At 38.1% G+C, this 23,524-nt stretch overlaps 1 protein-coding gene across 3 annotated transcripts in view; it reads left to right on the forward strand.

The window, feature by feature from the left end:
• DAAM2 (dishevelled associated activator of morphogenesis 2) overlaps positions 1-23,524 on the forward strand; it is a 137,539-nt gene that overhangs the window by 26,050 nt on the left and 87,965 nt on the right. The window contains exon 1 of one of the 3 annotated variants that reach the window (XM_051996890.1): positions 9,193-9,804. The exons of the other annotated variants lie outside the window; for them this stretch is intronic. The gene's annotated coding sequence lies outside the window, so the exon portion shown is untranslated. Of the gene's footprint in view, positions 1-9,192; positions 9,805-23,524 lie in introns of those variants that run through there. 3 annotated transcript variants of the gene reach the window in all.

A 23,524-nucleotide genomic window follows, 5' to 3' on the forward strand; every position in this document is an offset into this window, starting at 1 on the left:
AGAAAGAGTAAAATGAGTTTTCTTAAAAGTCTACCGAGTGGACTAGATGGCAGAATAGAAACAGCAACTCACTTGAACTCTCCCAAATTTTCCTCCAAACAACTTTAAAATAACTTCTTCAATTGAATTCTGGAGCAGCACTGTCAATGTAAGGATTGGGTAAAACAATTTTCTACTCCACAAAACCTTAGGAGGTCAGCAAGAAAGGTCTATTACACAAAAGTGGTGTTTGGGGCCTCAGAGAAGCACAAGTGACAGGCTTTTGAGGCAGATGTGACAGTAATAGTAGAAGCTTAATGATTTCCCAGCCTACAGATAATAAGGAAATTGGAAAACTGATTAGAGATTTCAGGAGACCTTTGTGGTGCTGGGTTCAGAACTCCATTTCATTAAACCTACATAACTCCAGGTCACAGTCCCAGTGTGAAAAAAAAAAAAAGCGCCAGTGTTTATGACCAAAGACAAATAAGGACCCTGGTCACAGTTCCAGGGTATAAAAGACTGCTTTGGTCTCTCATGAGGGAGTAGGGAGTCTGGTCTCAGTTCCAAGGTAGACAGGAACACAAGAGCACTAGAGTTTGTAGCTGAAAAAGAATAGGATACCTGGTTACAGTTCAAGCGTCAAAAGGAATGTTAGCACTTGTGGGTAAAGAAAAATAAGATGCCTTTTTGGATAAAGAACCTTAATTGCTGAGTGGGCCACATCCACTCAGTCTAACTGAGACTTGTGGAAAATCTTAGCTTAAAAAGGACAAGGTCTCCTATTGCATCCAGGGCCATCTCCAGGCATCCTGATCTATAGATCTTGCCACTGCACCCAAATGACTCTAGAGGGGAAAGTGAGACAGTTGATCTTGCACAGCCTTCCCTCACTTCAATCCTGTAATGACCGCATATTTAAAATTAGCCCGAGTCAGGAATTCAAGTTAAGGGAAAAATCTTCAATCTTTATTGAAGTAAAGAGGTGAATAAGGATTGCGATAGCAATATGGGCAGCTGCAACAGGAAGCCAGCTAACAGAGGGGGAGCTGAGCTGAAAGGCTATTGCAATGGCAATACAAACAGTCTCTCCTTCCCCTTCCTTTTCCATTCCCCTGCCTCCACTCACCAAAATCATCATTTCCTATACAACACATCAGGACTTGCACAAAGAGTGGGCGGGTGCCATTCTTTCTCCAAGCTTATATATTAATAGAGTATGGTTCAATTACTATTTAGCCTCATGTGCTTGGGACCTCAGTGCATCAACTCAAGCCTAAGCCCATTACACAATCCAATTCACTTTCATGTCATAGCATCACTTCTGATGTCACGGTCCTTTTTGAGAATGAAGAAAAAATAACAACAACCTTAGATCATTCAATTTTGGAAGTGCCAAAAACTTAACAAGCCACCAGAATTGGTTCTGAAAGCAGCAGCAAAACAACAACAACAACAAACAAACAAAAAAGAAAACCTGAAGTTTGGGACAGTGCCCCCTTCACTCTGGGAGCATAGCTGAACTTTAACATAAAATTACAAATCAAGGAATAGGCTATAAAAATAAGCAAACCAACAACAATAACAACCACAAAAGAATCTGACCATAAAAAGTTACTGTGGTGGCAGGGAAGTGCAAGACATAAGTTAAGCAAAACAACAAAAACAACAAAACAAAGCCTCAAAGGAAAAAAAAAATGTGAATTGCATTTAAATTCAACAAAAATTCCAAAAAGAGCTCAAAAAGAGCTTTAGAAATCAAATAAGCAAAATAGAGGGGGAAAATTAGAGAAATGAGAGCAAAAGAAGAAAATTATGAAAGGAGAGTCAAGAATTTGGTAAGAGATGCAAACAAAAATACTGAACAAAATAACCTTTAAAAAACCTTGATCAAATGGTGAAAGAGGCACAAAAATCTACCATCCATTAATTGGGGAATGACTGAATAAGTTGTGGCATAAAATTGCAATGAAATTCTATTGGACTATCAGAAATGATCAGCAGAATGGTTTCAGAAAAAAATTGGGAAGATTTATGAAAACTAATGCAAAATTAAGTGAGAATCAAGAGAATCTTGTACACAGTAACAACAATATTATACTATGATCGTTATGAATGAATTTAGCTATTCTGAGTAAAACAATGATCCAAAACAATTCTAAAAGACTTATAATGAAAAAATGCTATCTACTTCCAGAGAAAGAACTAATGGTGTCCTAATTTAGATTGAAGCATTCTTTTTAAAATTTTATTTATTTTTCTTGCTTGTCTGCTGGTTTGGGGCATGGGTTCTTTAGGGGTTGTATTTTCTTTTTTAATAACAATAATATAGAAATATATTTTTATGACCATATGATTTTATATACATAATCTATATCAAATTTCTTGCCTTTTCAAGGATGAGAGAGAAGCAAGAATTTAGAAATCAAAAATTTTAAAAGAATGTTAATTTTTTTAGAATCAAGAAAATATATAAACGAAGAGAAATAGAAATATAGTCTATAGAATGAATTTTGATCCAGCTTGGTAAGGAGAAGTAGCACTTGGAGAACCAATCAGGTTCTTTTCATTGTTTATGCCTTTTATCTAAAGACCAAAGCACATCTAAGGCACAGTCTTAATACTCCATGGGAAATGGCTTAGTCAGAGGATTTTGCGTCATTGGAGATAGCAAGGTCTCAGGCCTATCTATGCAAGTGGTGGTCATTGTTACAATAGGTTGGAACCATGTTGTGGTGGACTTTACATGACAAACAGAAGTCTGTGTCCGATTCTAGTGGCAAGAAGGATTTGCTAAAGTTTTTTTTTCTTAATTTATATTTAAAAAGAACTTAAAAAAAAAAAGAAAAACAAAACAAGACAAAACAGAAGATTGTCATGTGCTCAGCAGCATATGAGGGAGAATTCAAAATATATAACAATAAATCACCAATTCAAAAAAAGATATATAATAATAGAAGAAATTATAATCATATATATATATACATACATATATATATCTGTCTTATTCTTGACTTCCTTGTAAATTGTTCTTTTGTTCTCTGCTGTGTACTTTTAAAATTTATTCCTTTTTTTTTCCTCTTTCATTCCTTCCTCACTTTCCCAATAAGGCTATAATTAAGTTAGGATATATTTATGTATATATCTACATAGATATATACATACACATACATACACACTCCTGTTCCCTCCCCACCACATATGCACACATACACCTTTCCTATCCCTTCTAACTTTTTGCTTTCCTTCTGCTCCTTAACTTGCTTACTATTACTTAACTTCTCCCCTTCCTTTCTTCTTTCCCCACCTTTTTCTTTCCCCTGTGCCCATCCCTCCCCCTGTATTTCTTTATAGATTTTGGAAGCTATACCTTTCATGGTATATATGTATAACTCATTTTTGATGTGGAACTACATCAGGAATCATAAACCCTTCTCCCTCCTCTAAATGCTCTCTATTCTTTTTCTGTACCTTATTTGTATAATTACTATTTTTACTTTAATTATGCCCCAATCTTTCTTTTGAGCTGCCCAATTGCTGATATCAATCTTAAACATATGGTATATTTTCCATGTAAAAACCATAAACAATTTGTCCATGTTAAATTCCTTGAAAATTATCTATCTTATATGTTAAATTTTCTATTGAGTTTGGATTTGGTTGAAAGAAAGTCCTAAAAATTTGCAAGTTCATTGAATGTTCATTTTTTTTTCATTCAATGTCATAGATAATTTTGTGAACATGATATTTTTGGTCACAGGACTAGTTCTTTTGATTGTAAGTATATAGGATTCCAGGGCCTGTGGTCTTTTATTGTGGCTGCTGATAAGACCTGTACAATTCTAATTGTAGCTCTAGTGAACTTGAATTTTTTTTTCTTGTTTCTTGCAAGATTTTCTCTTTGATCAGGGTTTTTTGAAATTTGGTAACAATATTCTTATGTGTTTTCTACAAAAGGATCCCTGTGAGGTGGTGATTGGTGGATTTTTTCTATTTTTCCTTTCCCCTCATGTTCGATCATTCCAAGACAATTTTTTTTCTTTCTTCTTTTAAACTTTTATTTATTTGTTTGTTTGTTTATATTTTTGTGCTTAACTTTCTTTTTTTTAATTAAAACTTTTTATTTTCAAAACATATGAATGGAAAATTTTTCAACATTTACCCTTGCAAAACCTTGTCTTCTAATTTCCCCCCACTCTTTCCCTACTCTCTCCTCCAGATGGCAAGTAATCCAATATATGTTAAACATGGTAAAAATACGTTAAATCCAATATATACATACATATTTATACAATTATCTTGTTGCATAAGAAAAATCAAAGCAAAAAGCAAAAAATAATGAGAAAAAAATTCAAGCAAACAACAACAAAAAGAGTGAAAATACTATGTTGTGATCCACATTAATTCCCATAGTCCTCGCTCTGTGTATAGATGGCTCTCTTGATCACAAGACCACTGAAACTGACCTGAATCATCTCATTGTTGAAGAGAACTATGTCCATCAGAATTTATTATTGCATAATCTTATTGTTGCTGTGTATAATGTACACAGAGATGTACAATGTTCACTTTATGTAACATCAGTTCATGTAAGTCTCTTCAAGCCTCTCTGAAATCATCCTGCTGATCATTTCTTACAGAACAATAATATTCCATAACATTCATATACCACAATTTACTCAACCATTCTCCAATTGATGGGCATCCATTTAGTTTCCAGTTTCTAGCCACTACAAACAGGGCTGCCACAAACATGTTGGCACATACAGGTCCCTTTCCCTTCTTTAGTATCTCTTTGGGATATAAGCCCAGTAGTAGCACTGCTGGATCAAAGGGTATGCACAATTTGATAACTTTTTGAGCATAGTTCCAAATTGCTCCCCAGAATGGTTGGATCAGTTCACAATTCCACCAACAATATATATTAGTGCCCAGGATAATCTTCTTGAATTATTTCTTGCATTATTGTGTCATGGTTCTTTTTTTGGTCACAACTTTCTGGTAGTCCAATTATTCTTGCTCTACTATCTCTGCACTCACAAGGTGTACTGGTTCCTTCTCATCCAGAGTTACATCTCTGCAGTATAGCTGGGCCTGGCATTACTAATCAAGAGAAGTTCCCTCTGTCTTCTTAGATTCAGACCCCCAACTCCCTGCACCGTTGGAGAAGTGAAAGTTTCTATAGTTCCTGCTGAGGCTCCATTCAAACCCAGCTAGCTCCAGGGCGCTCCATTTACTCTTTGTGTGGAGCTAGTTTGGAAGTATTTGCACTTCATATTAGTTAATCCCCAGCCTGGAGTCTTTCTTTGGATCTTCTTTGGATCTTTGGATTTTTCACCAGTCTTTGTTCGATATGAGATGTAAATTTGTTCTGATTGTAGATGAAATCTGGAGACCTTGAAATTTAATGACCCAGTCTACCATCTTCCCAGAGTCCTCCCTCTGAAGGTTCTTAAACAGGGAACCAGAGTGTCCAATTCTCTGTTTTTGGAATATCACTTTGGTAGTTACATTGAGAAGTTAGTGGAGATGGGAAAAATTTAAGGGAGGAAAATCAATTAGGAATTGCAGTAGTTCAATGGACAGATCATGCTGGTCAAAACTAGGTTGGTATCCATGTGAATGAAGAGAAGGCCAAACTTTTTAAGATGGGACTTCCTTCCAAAGATTTTGTAGGATGTATCCATAGACTCTGTGGGTAATATTCATTTTTTTAAATCTTTTTTTTTTTTCCATGGGGAGAGATTAGCCCTACACTCAGAATAATAGCATAAGCCCCTGGACAGTGCACAATATCTGAGCTTCTTCAAGATGTGTCCAATGTTATCTGAGGATACAAAGCAACAAATCCATTTCTCACTTGTTGGTTTATTACATATTGCTTTCTTATAACACTTCCCAGTTGTGATGTATAAAAACTTTGAGAGATAGGCCTAGGTAATTAATCATTTTTTATTAATTAAGATAGCAATAATTAATAAAGTGTGTCAGTGACACTCTTAAATGCCAAAGACTCCCCATGGAACTCACTCAGTGCTTAATACTCTTGGAAGAGTGGGTTTTCCTTGAAGATAGTAGTCAACTCAGATTGGTTAACAAATAATGAAAGAATAAACATTATAAAGAAAAGGAGGCTTACTCTAATGAAGGTCTGGGGGAATGTGACTGATTATTCAGTCTTAGTTAAAGAGACTTGTCTATATCCATATCTCCCTGTCTAAAGTAATCTAGACAAAATGGAAAATCCACTTTTCCCCAGACTTATCTGTATAAAACCCAGAGGGCTGGAATCTATCAATTCGCCTAACTAAAATTTATTTACCTTTTGAACAGATTTGAATTTTCCCTTTCATTATCAGCCCTTCACTTCAAAGGCTGCCTGCATATCCTATGGGGGCTGATTCCTGAATGATGAAGTGGAAACAGGGGAAAAAATTTGGTCCTCATTTTAAAATTGGTTATTAGTAGAAGAGAAATAATAATTTCTCTCACAGTATAGGCAGCTATGATGGTACCCAATGATCTCTTCTGTCAAATCTAATTTATAGTTAGCATGAGTTTCAAGGATAGTTATAATGGTGCTTCTTTTTAACCGTACATAATGATCTTTTATGGGTCTTATGACACTGCAGTTTAAATTGTCTTCTCAAATTAAATAAATTTTCTGAATCTCTTGCTCATCAAATTCTCTCCTGCTTCCAAGCTTTTGAGAGAGTTTGTGTCTGCATCTAGATTGCCCTTTTCCTTTCTTTCTGCTTATCCTTTTCTCCTTTTTTACAAAGTGCTTAAAATTCATCTTTCCTGAAAACCTTCAATAATCAATTTACCTAAATTTGAGCCCTCCCTCACTGTTAGTATTTACATACTTAGTTTGAACTGCATTCATTTGTTGGCATATTGCTTTGTATGCATTCTTTACCTCTCTCTAATGTATCTCCAATTCTACGCCATATACTTCATAGCCAGAAAGTTTCTTCTGATGTCTAATCTAAATCCTTCCTGCTACAGTTCAAGAATTTGGTTTCTACTTTGCAAAAGGGAATCTCCTTGATGTAAGTACAGAGTATTGACAGTATCTTTTAAGAAATTCAGAGACTGTGCAATACCATTCATCTAGGTAATCAGCGGTCCTTTAATTTTTTGATTCAACATTTAATGAGCTTGTGTTTCCACTAAAGACATCTAGCACTCTCTCTAATGCTCAACCATCAGACACAGCATTTGGGTATGAACCAGGGTTTTACCTTTGTTTTTAGCTTACAAATATTCATGGTCTCAATTTCTTACTGAATTTTTTTTTTTTAAAGTCATGTTTAACATTCTTGTTGCCGTAATGGAAACTTTTGTTCTTTGGAGAGGCCTAGGGTCAGATTCCTCACTAAAATCTGAACAATTGCTAAGAGATTTCTTTCACCAGGGAGATTGAACCTTTGATCAAACTGTAGCTGAATTCCATTTTTAAGCCTCAGAATCTCAAGACAGAGATGTTGAAAACTATATACATTCACTAGAAAGTCTGGAATACTTGAACAAATCCCTATTTAAGGCTGAATTGTTCTTCAATCTCAACCTCCAACTACCGATTTCTTTTACTCTCAGGTGAACAGTTAGTTAAAGGTTTTTTTGGAATGAGATGAAAGTATCTGAATCTGAAGAGTCTTTGAAAAAATACATGTTGCTTTGCTAATGTAGACTCCAGGCCAATGGTCCCTTTATGGCATTAAAAAAGATCACTTGAGGGGTTATTGAATGTCTTGGTGCATAAAAAGGTGGTTCAATTTGGAGAGTTGGAGATTGAATTACCTTCTTCCGGGCATTATGTAAGTTTGTATTATTTTCAGGGAAAATTAGGACTTGATGCATGTAATGAAAAATGAAATAGTTTGTACAGAATAAATTGTACTTTTTTGATCCACCTCCATCCAGAATGATGGAGTAATTTTTCTAGCAGTGGTTATGGAAGCAGATTGAAGCAGAATTGAATAGATCTAGTTCTTGTTTTTGGACTAAGATTACCTACCAATGTGACCTAGGCACACTACTTCTCCTCTCAATGCCTCAGTTTCCTCCTCTGTAAAATGAGAGCACTAGCTTAGATAATCTCTATGGTGTAGTGGATAAAGCTTTGGGTTTGGAATCAGAAAGACTCATCTTCCTGAGTTCAATGTGGCCTCAGACATTTAGTTAATGTTGTGTGACCCTAGACAAGTCACCTAATTCTGTTTGCCTTGATTTACTCATCTAGAAAATGAACTGGAGACGGAAATGGCAAATCACTCCAGTATCTTTGCCAAGAAAACCCCAAAATGGAGTCATAGAACTGAACTGAACTGAACTGAACACAATTGAAATAACTGAACAACAAAATAGGTCTTTTCCAGATTGAGATGCTGGATTCTATGACCTACCCTCTTTTAACTCCCCTACTGAATGACTGGGATTAGGATTGTAAACTGTAGCTGTCTATGGAACAGAAGTTTTTTCTCCAGTTGAGAGTAACTGAACCATATGGGGATCTAACCCATAACCTTGACCTCATTAGCACTATGATTTAACTAACTAACTGAGTTGACCAGCCCAGACAGAATGTTTAACATACGCCAGATGTGAAAATCACTCCATAATTCTTGCTTAACTACTGGTATTCACCTGCTGGATGAAAAAACACAGAAAGGATTGGAAACTGGGCAAGAAAAGAATATCCATAAGAATTGGAATCTTGGGAGAGTACAGTGTGCCAGAACAAGAAATGCTAGAGAGAGAAAATGGTGAGTATCTCAGGCAGTGAGGGAGAAATGGGTTTGAGAGCAAGAATCGGAAAACCATGGTTTGAAGACAAACTTCAATAACAAATGTGTATGTTATCAGCTTTGTGGGTAACTAGCTAGAAGCTGACAACACTATTATATCTTCTTTCACCTTGTAACACTGATTGGATATTTAACAAAAATGTAAAAAAGGATATCAGATTCTTTCCAAGGGCTGGGGAGAGTACAGAAATTGTTAAAACAAACAAACAAACAAACAAACAAAACAACAATATAATTTTATTTTCTAAAGTATATTTAAAATATATATTCTATGTCATAGGATGTATATATATGAATTATGTTCTCAACTAAACTATATATACATATATACACACATAAACATGTACACATGCATACACACATATGGGGAAAGTGGGCGAAAGGGCCATATGGCATTGTCCTCCATAATGCCCTAGCCTAGAGCTTTGTGCAGAGGCACACATTCAAATATTTGCTGATTGCTGATATGGCATAGGGCACCGTAGGTCACAAGACAGAAGCAGGTGGGAAGGCTGTAGGTGTAGCCAGGCATTGCCCCTTACACCACAAGAACTCCGCAAAAGCCTCTACCCCTGTGATGAATGCAGAAAGAGCTCCGGCTTCCTGCGAGTCTGCCTTTTTCTAAGTCTGTTCCTTTTCCCCAGGGAAGGGAGCCTCCTTCCTCTTCTCTCTCTCCCCACTCCCCCTCGGGGGAGCTGTCTCTTTAAGGAAAAGCAGTAGCTTACATAGTAGCAAGCCAGTCCTGCCTCCCCCGGTTGTTCTGGGTTAGAGCAGGGACACTGAAAGGAGTAAGGAGCGGCGGCCGGAGCGAGTTTGTGGGGGGGAGAGCAGGCCTGAGTCCGAGCAGAACATCCTCATGCATCGGCACCCTCGGAAGGACCCCCTCACCCCACCCCTGATCCGTTGTCCTGAGCTTCCACCCCCAGGCTCTGGCTCTTGGACACAAAATGGCCATTCTTAAAGACTGAACTCAGGATCCATAAAAAGAAAGTTGGGAAACAGCTGGATGAACTTGGTAAGTGAAACCCCAAAGTTGCATCCTCCTCTTCCTGGAGTGAAAAAGTTCAGGTTTTGCGCTTCTTCATCATCTCTGCAGACACCAGCCTTTGGGGTGGATGGGGTGTGGGGTGGTGCAGTCAGGCAAATGCGATGGGGTTGCAGAGTGTTCCCTCGGGACTGAACATTTGGGGACGTCGGGGGTAATATGACGCTCCTAGCTCCTGTTAAGAGTGACTTCTAGCACCAAGACAGAGAATTAAGTGTGGAACTTAGTGGACTCTAATTCTAAAGTGTGTATGCGTGTTGAGTGGGGGTTAGGGGTGGAGAATGAAGCACATAGGATTTTTTAAAGGGGGTGAAGAGAAGCTAAGAAAGATTACTTCGTTTCTCTTCAGCCTGGGATAAAGAAATTAGGACAGTGAGAGCAGTGATTTGAGAAACTATTGGGGACTAAGTCAATTTTGCTGTTTTGAGGAGTGAGGCTGGAAGAATGAGCAGCTGGGGAGATTGGAGTTTAGTCTGGTTAGGAAGCTTGAATGTGTCAATTCCTCTCCAAAGCCTTGAAAGGGTACCCATATACACTCCCTTACCATTCCTTTTCTAGCTGGACTCCCCCCCCCCCCAATATTGCTGACACCCTATGCCAATAAGAGAAATGTATGGCTCATTTGAGCTAGGAACCGGTTTTAATATGGAAGTGAATTTAGTAAATTATGGCCAAGTAAAAGAATTATTTCTAGAGAAAGGCAATAAAGTATAGATGTTTCTTATGTCTGGGAGCAATGCTTTAGTGTCACAGGAAGGTTTGAGGAACTCTCTAAGTCCAGGCAATGGAAAACAGAGAGATGAGATATATTAGGGGATCCCTGGATCACTGAAACAACCTTACCCTTTAACCTTCCCAGTCCTCCTCATGCTGTTGCTTGCCTCCCCCTGCCTCCATGCCCAATCCAAAAACATGTCTAGAAGTAACCTGGGAAACACTTTACCCTGTTTGACTTTTCTATGATGAGAAGGAATACTAGTGACCTCAGCTCTCAGGCGCTCTAATAGCCAGTCATTGTGAGAATGTATTTAGCTGGCTGTGGGAATGGTGGTTTACCCTGATGTCACCCCGGGCAAACAGTTCTACCTTCATCTCCTCTGCTATTTTTACAGAGTAGGGGCTGTATTTAGAAGAATAGATAAAGAGATGATGATTGTGAAAGTTAAGGGAAGAAAGTTAAGGTTTGGGAAAAACTTCTTGAGGCACACTGTCTCCCACTCTTCAGATGTGAGATGCTCCCTGCCTGCAAAGTCTGAATGGAATATTCAGTTTAAGTCAGGGAAGCAGAAGGAGTTATGAATCAGGGATCCTAATTTCTAGTTCCAACTCCTCCCCAACTTGCCTTATGAGCTATTGTATGGAATAGGCTACGCAAAGAGGGGAGTTTATCTCAGAGAGAATAGGACAAGTGAAGGAACCCCAAAATTAGTGATTATCTGATAGCCACTGAACCACCAGTCTTTCCTTCCAGTCCCAGAGGTCAAGTGGAATAAACAGCTAGATTATGCCTTGAGCTGAAAACCAAGAAAAGCAATATTTATTACAAAGCCCAACCACTCCTTGAGTTGTCTTGGCTGTGGACACACCACTTGATGCCACTGTACTCAGAGCCAACACTCCTTCCAGATTCAGATTTCTCTCCAGGCCCCACACCCAACCATTCCCCATGCCTGAAAACAGGGTAATGGAGAACTGCTTTGTCATGGGAATGGAGGTGGCAGGAAATTTAATTAATGCCCCAGACATTAATATTACATTTGTTCTTCCTTCTCTCTCTGCCTTACTATTGCTTTGAGTTCCTGGTATGTGGCACAGGATGGGCATGTATAGGGCTGGAAACACCCTCCAAGGGACGCCTTGATAAATATTGTCTCTCATCTTATGCCTCTGTTCCAGTGTATCTTTCCTACTAGTCCCTGAACCCTAGCAATGGCCATGCCATTCTAGGAAAGCACAACCTTACCATATGTTTGGGTTCAAGTCTGTCCTGCAGCTAAATCTATCCTTTGCTTTGTAATCTGAGCCTGCTCCGATTTCTGCACCACCTGATCGAGTGTCCATGTTTGTTTTGACATCCAGTGTGATGCATGGGGGGAACAACTAAAGTTCCAGATTTCAAAGCAAGAATTTTTTTACAGCAGCCGCCCAAGGCCAGGCCCCTACCAGCTGCTATGTTCCCATGTTAGCGTTTTCAGTTAATTAAGAAAACAAACCCCAAATCCCTGACAGAGACAGTTTTCTAAATACTGGACAGAGTGGGTCTGTGTGAGCTTTTACAGGAGCTGCCTCAGAACACGACACACTGATTGGGGTACTGAGGCCAAAATTGAAAGGGAGGAACCAGGTCAGTAAGGGAACAAAAATGGGAAGAGTATAAACTAGAGAGAAGCTCAACATGGAATCTTTTCAAGACAGGATTGGATGGGATGGGGTGGGGTGGGATGAAATGGAATTAAATGTGTTGTTCTTCCTCAGAACAACCTTAGAATGATCTTGCTATTCCTGAAAAGCCCTTGACAGAGTATTAAGGGGCTGAGGATATAACTGTTCCTTTTTGGGAGAAGGAGTCAGAGTGGGAATGATCTTTTTTAAAGATAAGGAATATAAAGATGGATAAGCCAGATCAGAAGAGAGAGAAGGAGAGAAAGGAAAAGGAGAGTAAGCCACATGAGAGAATGATTTCAAAGTTTTCCTCTTCAGGTCTGAGCTTTCTTTCCAAGATTTAAGTTAGTCCAAGATAAAGAAGGATAGAAGGCAAGTGATGAGTGATACTTAATGGAGAGCTTCACATGATCACTTAGTTAATTGGTATCAGTTTGAGTGTCCAGAAGAGAACTCCTAAAGTCTTTGATTCAATAGATCTTTTTCTTTGTCCATCTAACAATGCTTCATCTCTACTGGGATCTGTAAGTGTCCACATAGAAAAACAGTATTGGGAAAGTCCCAGATTCTGAAAAGACATCATAATTTATATTTAATCATCCAGGAGAGAGGAGGGCTCCAGGAGATATTTGTAAAACCACCAACTTTTGAATATAAATATTTGAGTTATCTAAAATATGGATTATTGCTGGCAGATTTTAAACCTGGAGTCCACTTTTCTGTATATGTCAGGATGCTTCTGGGACATCTTCCTTGTTGTTAGACTCAGTGTGTCAATATTAGAGTCCTTAATATTAGCTAGAATAAAAAAAATGTTTATCACTGAGAGAGAGTGAAGTCCCTAAAAAGAATATTGGCCCTAGAATCAGAGGTATTGTTGTTCAGTAATTTCAGTCATGTCTGACTCTGTGACTTCATTTGTGGGTTTGCCATCCCTTTTCTAAATTGTTTTATAGATGAGAAAACTGAGGCAAACAGAGTTAAATGACTTGCCTAGGTTCACACTGCTAATAAGTGTCTGAGGTTACTTTTGAACTCAGAAATTTGACTCCAGGCCTGACAAACTGGTTATTGTGCCACCTAGCTACCCATGTCTAGAGTTAGAGGATCGAGGTTCAAATTTCATCTCTGACATTTAGAAATTAGCTTTGGGATCAGCTTCTGGTCCTACCAGCACTCTTAAATATCCTGATTAGTAGGATGGCTTGCTCTTAATTTCTTATAACCTCAGGAGTTTTTGAATAGGTAACTTATCATATCATCCTCTTGATTTTCCCCTTGGACTATATATTTTTTTCCGATTCAGCTGATGTAAACCTCACTAATCTGTCATTGAGCTGTGCTTTTGAATCATTAAATTTCATGCCAGGTATCATGCTAAGGACTAGAGGAAAGAGAAAGGCAAAAAGGGCAGCTAGTTGGTACAGTAAATAATAAAGTATGAGCCTTGAAGTTGGGAGAACCTGAGTTCAGATGTGCTCTTAGACATTAGTTGTGTGATCCTGAGCAAGTCACTTAACCTTGATTATCTCAAAAAAACAAAAAATAAAACCCCTCCCCCCTAAAAAAATGAAGAAAAAAGGGAAAATAGTCTTTGTTCTCAAAGAAGCTTTCAGTGTGATGAAGGAAACAACATGAAAAAAAGCTATGTATAAACAAGATATAGACAAGAGATAATCAACAGAGGGAAAGGCATTAGTATTAAGAGGGATTGGAAGGGACTTTTTGCAAAAGGTGGGATTTAAGCTGGGATTTGAAGAAAGCCAGGAGAATCAGAGGAGAAGGGAGAGCATTTTTAAAATAGTATTTCATTTTTCCAAATACACATAAAGATAGTTTTCAACATTTGCTTTTGTAACATTTTGTGTTCCAAATTTCTCTTCTTCCCTCCTTTACCTTTCCCCTACCCAAGATAGCAAGCAATCTGATATAGGTTAAATATATGCAATTCTTTTAATCATATTTCTGTATTTGTCATGTTGTGCAAGAAAAGTTAAACAAAAGGGAAAAAACTATGAAGAAGAAAAAGATAACAAATAAATTATTTTTAAAAGATGAATATACTATGTTTCAATCTACATTCAGTCTCTACAGTTCTCTCTTTGGATGTGGACTGGAATTGCCTTGAGTCACCTCATTGTTAAATAGAACTATGTCCATCACATAATTTTACTATGTACAATGATTTCCTGGTTTTGCTCACTTTATTCAGCATCAATTCATGTAAATCTTTCCAAGCTTTTCCGAAATCACCTGCTTATCATTTCTTAAAGAACAATGATATTCTATTACATTCATATACTTATTCATCCATTACATCCATAACTTATTCAGCCATTTCCCAACTGAGGGGCATCCACTCAATTTCCAGTTCTTTGCCACTACAAAAAGGGCTGCTACAAACATTTTTGCACGTGCGGTTCATTTTCCCTCTTTTATGATCTCTTTGGGACACAAGCCCCATAGTGAGACTGCTGGATCAAAGGGTATGCACAGTTTGATAGACCTTTGGGCATAGTTCCAAATTGCCCTCCAGAATGATTGGATTAATTCACAACTTTACCACAAATGCATAGGGTCCCAATTTTTCCACATCACCTCCAACATTTATCATTAAAATTCTTGATATAGGGAATCTCCAGTGAAAATGTGTGAAGTCAAGTGATGAAGTATGTTGCTTGAGTAATAGTCAGGAAGCCTGTATCACTCAATTGTAGAGTATGGAGGGGAGTAAAATATTAAAGAAAAAAAAAGACTTAAAAGGTAGTTATGAAAGACTTTAAAAGTCAAATAATTGACTTTATGTTTCATCTAGGAGTTTATTGAATAAGGGGGTAATATGGTCAGACCTGTACTTTAGATAGATCAATTTGACAGCTGAGTGGAAGATGGATTAAAGTAGGAAAAGACTCACATAGGGCCTGCCAGAAAGGTAATGAACCATCCAGAATACTAATGGAATAGTTTAAGGTTGACAAAATAACTGTACCAGAGCAGTGTCAGTGTCTGAGGAGGAGGGGGAGAAAGATGTGAGAAATGAGAGATATTGCATAGGTAGATATGATAAAAAAAAAAAAAAGAAGAGTATTATTTGTCTACATATGTTTGGTTTCTTGTGGGGTGAAGGATGATGTTATGTATTTGTTTTATATGTGGTTAATTTTCCAATCTTATCCCATATTAATCCTTACACTTCATAAAAATTGTACTACTTGCCATTCACTGTATGGTCTTCTAATTTCTTCCTTACCTTACTTGACTATGCTTTTAAACCCAAATCACTGACTTTCTCTGATTGGCCCCAACCCAAGCCTCACTTGTTCTTTGTTTGGATTTTAATGGCCTAGTGAGCATAAATAGCCATTCTTTCTGTTCTGGAAAAATCTTACTTAAAAAAGATAAGATCTCCCACTACATCCAGGGCAGTCTCCAGTTATTCTGATCTACATCCAGCCACTGGACCCAGATGACTCTGCAGGAGAGAGTGAGGCAGGTAACTTTGCACAGCTCTGTTTCACTTAAATTCCAGTTCACTTACAAGTCAAAACATCATTCTTCTGATGTCATTGTCTTTTTTGAATGGAGAAAGAATAACCTTTACCCTCGTGTGTGTGTGTGTGTGTGTGTGTGTGTGTGTGTGTGTGTGTGTGAGAGAGAGAGAGAAAGAGAGAGAGAGAGAGAGAAAGTGAGAGAGAGAGAGAGAGAGAGAATGAGTGTTAGTTAATCAGGTTCAACTCTTTATGACTCCACTTGGGGTTTTCTTGACAAAGATACCAGAGTGGTTTGCCATTTCCTTCTCTGGCTCACTTTACAGATGAGAAAACTGAGGCAGAGTTAAGAGATTTATCCAGAGCTAGAGAGTTATTAAGCATCTGAATTTGGACTTGAACTCAGATTCTCCTGATTCCAGGGCTGCACTCTATCCAGTGAGTCCATACACTTGGAATCTCTTCCCTTTCCTTCTATATTTATTGAATTTTCATTTGCCTTTTAAATCTCAATGCAAATATTCTCTGTTCTATGATGCTCTGATCCTCTCAGTTGTATCAACCTGCCTTCCTCCTTGAATTTCATAACATGACACTTTGTTTCACAACTCTCTAATATACTCATTGTGGAATGCTGTGTAATAGTTACCTGGATTAGTGTCCTACTTCCTTATTAGACTGTAAGCCGCATGAGGACAGGGACTATGTTTTACCTTCTCATTACTTATTAAGGTATTCTGTACACAAAAAAAAGGCTTAACAAATATATGTTTAATAAAGCAGAGAATAAAGGAGAGGAGGGAGGGAAGAGGAGTGAAGAGGGGAAAGAAGGAGAAGAGAGGAAAACAGAGGAGAAGAGAGGAAAGAAGAGTAGAGAATAGGAGAGGGAAGGGGAGGGGAAGGGAGAAAAGGAAAAGTGAGAAGAGGGAGGAAAAGAGAAGGGAGGGGAGGAGAGGGGAAAGGGAGGAAGGGGAGAGAAGAATTTATTAAATGTCTACTATATACAACAGGGGTAGCAGGGCAGTGCAATGGATAGAGCACTGGGCCAGGAACTCATTACATAACTATTAACTCATCTTCCTAAATTCAAATCAAAATCAAATCAATTACTGGCCCTGTAACCCAATGCACATCATAACTCTGTCTCAGTTTCTTCATCTGTAAAATTAGCTGGAGAAGGAAATAGCAACACACTCCAGTATTTTCACTAAGAAAACTCCAAATAGATTAACAGAGAGTTGAACAGGTCTGAAATAGCTAAATAACAAAGTAAATCTTCCAGATTGAGATACCATAGGAATGAGTTAAACACTTTATAAATATTATCTCTTCCGGTTACAGGCTATTATTCTTCTCATTTTACAGTTGAGGAAACTGAGGCAGTAAGACAGTATTTTGCCCAGGGTCATATAGCTAGTAATTTGAATTAAAGTCTTCCTGATTCTAGGCACTGTTTCCCTATCTGCCTCAGAAAGCCATCTATTTTAAAAGAGGTTTAAAAAGAAATAGAAAAAAATCTTAGCAAAAAATCACTACATCCTCTATGCTAAAAGTATGCAATATTACTTAGCTATAGTTTTCCACTTCTGCAATGAAGGGAGGAAAGGTTTTTACAACTTTCTTGCATAGCTAAGATCAGTCATTATAATTACTGTATTGTGTTGTGTTAATGTTCATTAACATGAACATTAAGCTGTTATATTCATTGGGTATATTGTTTTTTCTAGTTGTGCTTATCACTAAATTCTTCATATTTGTCATTTTTGACAGCGTAATAATATTCTTTGTAGTCGCATGCCACAGTTTGTTTAGCCATTCCCTAATTGAACATCTACTTTGTTTCTAGTTCTTTGCTACCACAAAAAGTGCTGTTATTACTCTTTTGTTATATGTAGGACCTTTCTTTCTGATTTTTAACATGTGCCTCACAATTATAAAGCACCTACTACATGCCAGGCACGTGCTAAGTGCTAGAACTACAAAAAAGGTAAAAGATAGTCCCTCATAAAAAGCTTACAATCTAATGGGGAAGACTGAATGAAAACAATTATGTATAAACAAGCTATAAGCAGCATGAAAAGGCAGTAATCAATCAAGGGATGACACTAGAATTAAGAGAGATTGGGGAAAGCTTACTGAAAATGTGAGATTTTAGTTGGGACTTGAAAGAAACCAAGCCAGGGGGCAGAAATGAGGAAGAACATTCCATATATGGGAGACAGACAATGAACATGCTTAGAGTATGGAGGTAGAATGTCTTTTTCAAGAAATTGCAAGGATGCCAGGGTGTCTGGATCAAAAAGTACATGAAAGAGGGTGGGAGGAAGGTTGGAAATGGCATAAGAAGACTGGAAAGATGGAGGGTGGGTTCTGAAAGGTTTTGAATGACAAACCAAGAGTTTTATATTTCACCCTGGAGGTGATAAAGAGTCCATGGAGTTTATTGGGGAGGAGGAGTGTGGTGTAACATGATTAGACCTATGCTTGGACTAAAGACTATGGAAATTTTAGTCAGTTTTTAAAGCATAACTCAAAATTGCCTTCCAGGATGGTTGAAGCCATCAATAGTATATTAGCATATTATATGTTGTATTAGTATATTAGCATACCTGCCTTTTCAGACCGCAAACATTTGACTATTCCAATATTGTGTCATCTTTGCCCATTTGTTGGATGTGAGACAAACCTCAGAGTTGTTTTGATTTTTCATTGCTCTTGTTTTTAGTGGTTTGGAGCATTCTTTCATATGGCTCATAGTTTGGTGTTCTTCTTTTGAGAATTGTGTTTCATAGCCTTTGACCACTTATCCACTGGGGATGTAATTGCTTTTTAATGCTTTTTCCATTACGGCATGGAATTAGGCAATGATCCTTGAGGTAGGGACAAGTTCAGAATAGGAATTCTCTTATGAACTACTAAAGGTAAGCAAGATAGATAATGGATGTCACAGAAATGGGTGAAGATCAGATGATGAAAGGAATCCTACCTGCACACTGAAGATTATGGAGTGGGTACGAGGGTTAGACAAGGTGTTATCTGCATTGCTTTTGAGACTTTTCCTAGGAAAAAAATGACATTTTCCAATATACAATCAGCTTTTGCCTTGATTTGGTAAATACTGAATCACCTTTATATGCACATAGAGCCATAGACTTAAGAGCTGGCAAAAGTATCTACTAAAGTATGACTTGGGAAGTTTTCTATCAGCTGAGGCATGTTGGGTAAAGGGAAGGACATGATAAGTCTGGTTTATATTTGGTCTGAAATAGTGAACTCTCTACTTTCCCAGCCCAAATTGCATCTCCCTGCAAAACATCTGGCAAATGTTCAAATATAAAGTGAATATAAGGAGTGTCTTGGGGGACATTGATATGCTAAGGCCCAGTCCCTGATTCAGAGATACTGAGATGAATAGATAAAACCTCCTTCTCTCCATCTGCAAAGGAGGAGCCCTCAGGAGTCCTCAAGCATCTGGTTGAGTAGGAGCCACAGTTGTGCTGTGGGAACCTATTGTCCCACGCCATATTCAGGCCTTAGGGGAGTGGGACAGAGGTCTGGACTTGCTCTTAGGCCTTTCCCAGGCAATTTTCCCTCCTGCTGAGACCAGCTGGGCTGATGGAACCAGAGGGCTGCAGGAAGAGGGGGTGTTGTACAACATTACTTCATCAGATATTGAGAGCCCAAGCTTGGGAGATAGAATATGTGGGTTTCAGCTCTATATGAGTTCAAACTACTTTCTCCTAACCTAATTGAAGGATAAGGGCTGTAACCTTGATTCCAATTCAAAGATATATTGGAGGGTAGGAAGGAACAGGAATTGGAAATAATATAGGAGCTCTCTTGGACAAAATAGAACAAAAAGAAGAGAGGAGTAGGGTTGGATGGTTTTGCATAATCAGAGTATCTCCCCCAGTGACTAGACTAAATGGGGAGTTCACACTGCTGCTACTACTGTTGCTATTCCATGGATAAAAGACAGGTTCTCTCCTATTTCAGCTTTCATTTAGTTGAATGAACTATCATTTACTAATTGACCAAGTATTCAGTAGCCTGGCTCATTTCTTCTGACCTGGGCCAGCTCCCTTTCTTCCCTATTATTTGAAGACTCTTCTTCTTGTTCCTATTCTGTTTCGTTGAATCTTGAATTTACCCACATCTAACTCAGTACAAGTAATATAAATAGGCTGATTCCCAAAGGACTCAACTTGGGCAATTCATTTCTCTTTGTGTTTCAGTTTCTTTTTTATAAAATGAAAGGTTTGGGATTAGATAGTTGAACCTCTCTTAGTCTCCTTCTAGCAATTCTGTGATTCTATGAAGGGAAGGTTCCCTGTTGCCAGAGGCACTGGGGATGTTCCCAGAAATGTCCTATTTGCATTTCTACTTGTTGCTCCTGTGGTATTCTCAAAGTCAGGTGAGAATATATTCTTATACATCCCAAAGTTTAGTACCTTTTTGGAATTCCTAGGATTTGGAATCAAGGGGAAAATGATCTAGGTTCTAATGTGTTTTTTTTTTTTTCATAAAATATTCTAGGGATAATAGTCTCTGTGTCTCCAGGGCTGACCACCAAGCCTGGCTGGTGGATTGGCTGACAGGGAAGTATCTAAGAAATTATAGAATGTTTGCTATTAGCTTTCTCTAGAGGAGACAGCAATGTTTTCTAGTGGAAAGAGGTAAAAGATCTGAATTCAAATTCTGATTCTGCTACTTAACATCAATGGGACCTTGATCAAGTCACTTGAGCTCGGTTACTAATTCTCTGCCACCTTGAGTAGGCCTGCTCTGACCCTCAAAGTCTATAAAGTAAGGACATTAGACCTTTAAGGACCTTTTCAGCTCCAAATCTGTGATCCTCAGATTAGTTTAGCTGTTTGACCTTGGACAAGTCAATTTCCTAATCTAAAATGATGTCATTCACCTCAATGACCTCTAGCAGGCTTCCAATCTTTGATTTTATGATCTTAACTCTAATTCTAACCTCACTCCCCTTCCTAGTGAATTTACTAGAATTTGTGTTTAATGTCATTATTGGATGCCATTATTCTAGGGCTGAGGGTACTTGGAGAAAGAAGCAGTATCTTGAAAGAAGCAGTAATTTGAGTACAGACATTCCCTTTAGTTCTCTGGATCACAACCAATATTTGAGGAAACCGGGAGGAAGGAACAGGTGGAGAAGAACAGGAGAGAAAGCTCATCTGAACACACCCTTGAACTCTCTAGCCAGCTCTGCATCTTGTAGCATGAGAAATATGTGCAATGTGGCCCGATGAAAGACATGGTGATGGGGAAAGTCCTAAAAACTCAAGCTGATGAGAAGAGACTGAAATAATTGGAATTCTTCTTTTTAGAGAAGAGAAGGCTGAAGTGGACAAATTTATAACTATCTCCAAGTTTTTGAAGAACTTTAGCGATTGTGTTATGTCTTTTAAGAATCTGGGAAGTTTAGGGAAGTTTCAAATGGGAGAAATCAAGCCTGGGGTTGAAGAAAAGCTTAAATAAATCTTTATTGAGCTATTTGGAGAAAAGCAGTGTAGATATGTGAGGGCATTTACCCAAACCACAGCTTCTCTGTAGGCCTGTCCCAAGGGAGAAACTGTCCCCAGTTGCTTCTACTCTCCTGGCTTAAAGCCCAGAACAATCTCAAGCCTGAAATGCTGCCCTCCAGAATCTCTCACCCTAGCTTCTACTATTATCTTTTGGATGTCTCTTGTTTCAGCCCCCTTCCCAGGCTCCCTGCTTCCCCTTCACAGCCAAGACATAGTGAATGTAGAAAGAGTTTATTTTACAAGGGAAAATTTAAGGGGAATGCATTTATATAATAGGGTACAAGCACGCTCAGAATGTTATCCAAAATGATTGGTGAGTACAGACTCTGAGTGTTGCCTAAACTTCATTAAAGGAGGCCAAGGAGGATCAGGAGCAATGAGTGGAAGATTTAGATGGATGATTTGGGTTGGATGTAAGAAAAAATCATTGAAGGACTAGAGCGATCTAAGGCCGCCTCAGTAGATAGATGAGTTCAAGAGGAGGCTGAATGACAGCTTCTAGGACATTTGGTAGATGATTTCCTTAGTCAGGGATAGATTGGACTTAATGGTCCCTGAGGTATCTTCCAACTCTGAGATTCTGTGATTCCATAGATAGCTATTTACTTATACCGGTAACCCTTTTCTGTGGCTTGACCTCGTTGGTGACATTAGCCATATTCTTTCAAAGAGAACTGGACTTGATGACTTCTTATATCCCTTGCCTTTCTCAGTCCACAATGCCTTGTACCTCTAGGAAGGCTGTTCTAATCTAAATACAAGAAGACCAAAAATAATAAAATATACAAATCTCTTGGGATCATGAAAACCTACCCTAAGTAGGTGATTCCCTACCTGGCTGTCATGGGTTCCAATTTGCCCTGCCCTTTCTCAGCATATGGAGCTTTACCCAATTTCCAATTTATTCTATTGGTAATATACATCATACTACTATCAACCTGAGAATGATCATCAAAAACTGATGAAACTTAGTACTCTACCCATACCCTTCCATATGAATGTGACCCCAGCTGAACTAATACTATCTTCTCCCAAAATTTACCCTCAAATTCATAAAAATAATATCAAGTATTTATATAATGCTTTAAAATGTGACAAGTACATATTATTTGATCAATGCTATATTATTATTAATTCCATTTTACAGATTAGGAAATGGAGGTAGCAAAGTTGTATGACTTGTTCAAGGAAACATAGTTAAGCAAATGTCTGAGGCAAAATCTGAATTCAGGTTTTCATGATTCCCAAGTCTAGTGTTCTTTCCACAGCACAATCTAAGCTGTCTCTTCTTCACAAGACATTTGTAATTCTTCATGTAGTTGTTTAATGTTCTTATAGAGAGAAAGGAGACTATCTGGTTTTCATCTCAGACCTAAAGAGACATGGTTTGACATACAGCTTTTCTAACAGTCTAGGGATTAGGGAGATTAGGGAGCAAATGACAGCCAGGTTAGATTATCACCTGCTTGGTGTGGATCAAGATTTTTCGTGCTCCCAAGAGATTTGGGTATCCTGTTATTTTTGGTCTTCTTGTATTTAGAATATGACAGCCTTCCTAAAAGTACAAGGGATAGTGCATTGAGAAAGGGAAGGGATATGAGAAGTCATCAATGCCAACCCTCTTATTTTGTTGGTGAAAAATTTATGAAGGCAGAGAAGTTTTGATTTGCCTGGGACAAAATGGGTAATGGATTGACACTCCATCCATCTATCTCTTGCCATCTTTTTGAACTGTATCTCACTGAATTACCTTTACCAAGATAAATTTCTTTAGATAGTGTTTAGTTAAAATGGTAAAAAAAAATAACAGTATAATGATATCATAGCACCCACATACATCTTTTCACACATCACAGACAACAATCGTTATTAAGTTCTCATGTCAATTATCTCAAGTAGCAGTGAGATTCAAATCGCAGGAGTTCAGTTCTTGGTTACTTCTGATTAGAAATTGAACAAAAAACAATTCTTTCACACGCAGGTCCTTTCAGTCACACTGCATTCATGAATGCAACAATTGCTGGACTCCCTGATAGCTACAGTCATGCTCACCTTCCTCAGACTACCTCCCCATTACTCATCTCTCTCATTTAAGGGATAAATCACTTTACATCTCAGTCTCTTCAGTAAAAAAAAGCTCTTTCTTTGCATCCCTATCCTTAATACAGTGCTTAGCATGTGGTAAATGCTTCATAAATGCTTGGGTGTCTCCAAAGAGAGATTGGATTTCAAAGTTCCTCCAAATACAAATGACTGGAAAGAAGATTGACT

Source organism: Antechinus flavipes, chromosome 4, assembly GCF_016432865.1.
Source record: "Antechinus flavipes isolate AdamAnt ecotype Samford, QLD, Australia chromosome 4, AdamAnt_v2, whole genome shotgun sequence".
Taxonomy (NCBI): domain Eukaryota; kingdom Metazoa; phylum Chordata; class Mammalia; order Dasyuromorphia; family Dasyuridae; genus Antechinus; species Antechinus flavipes.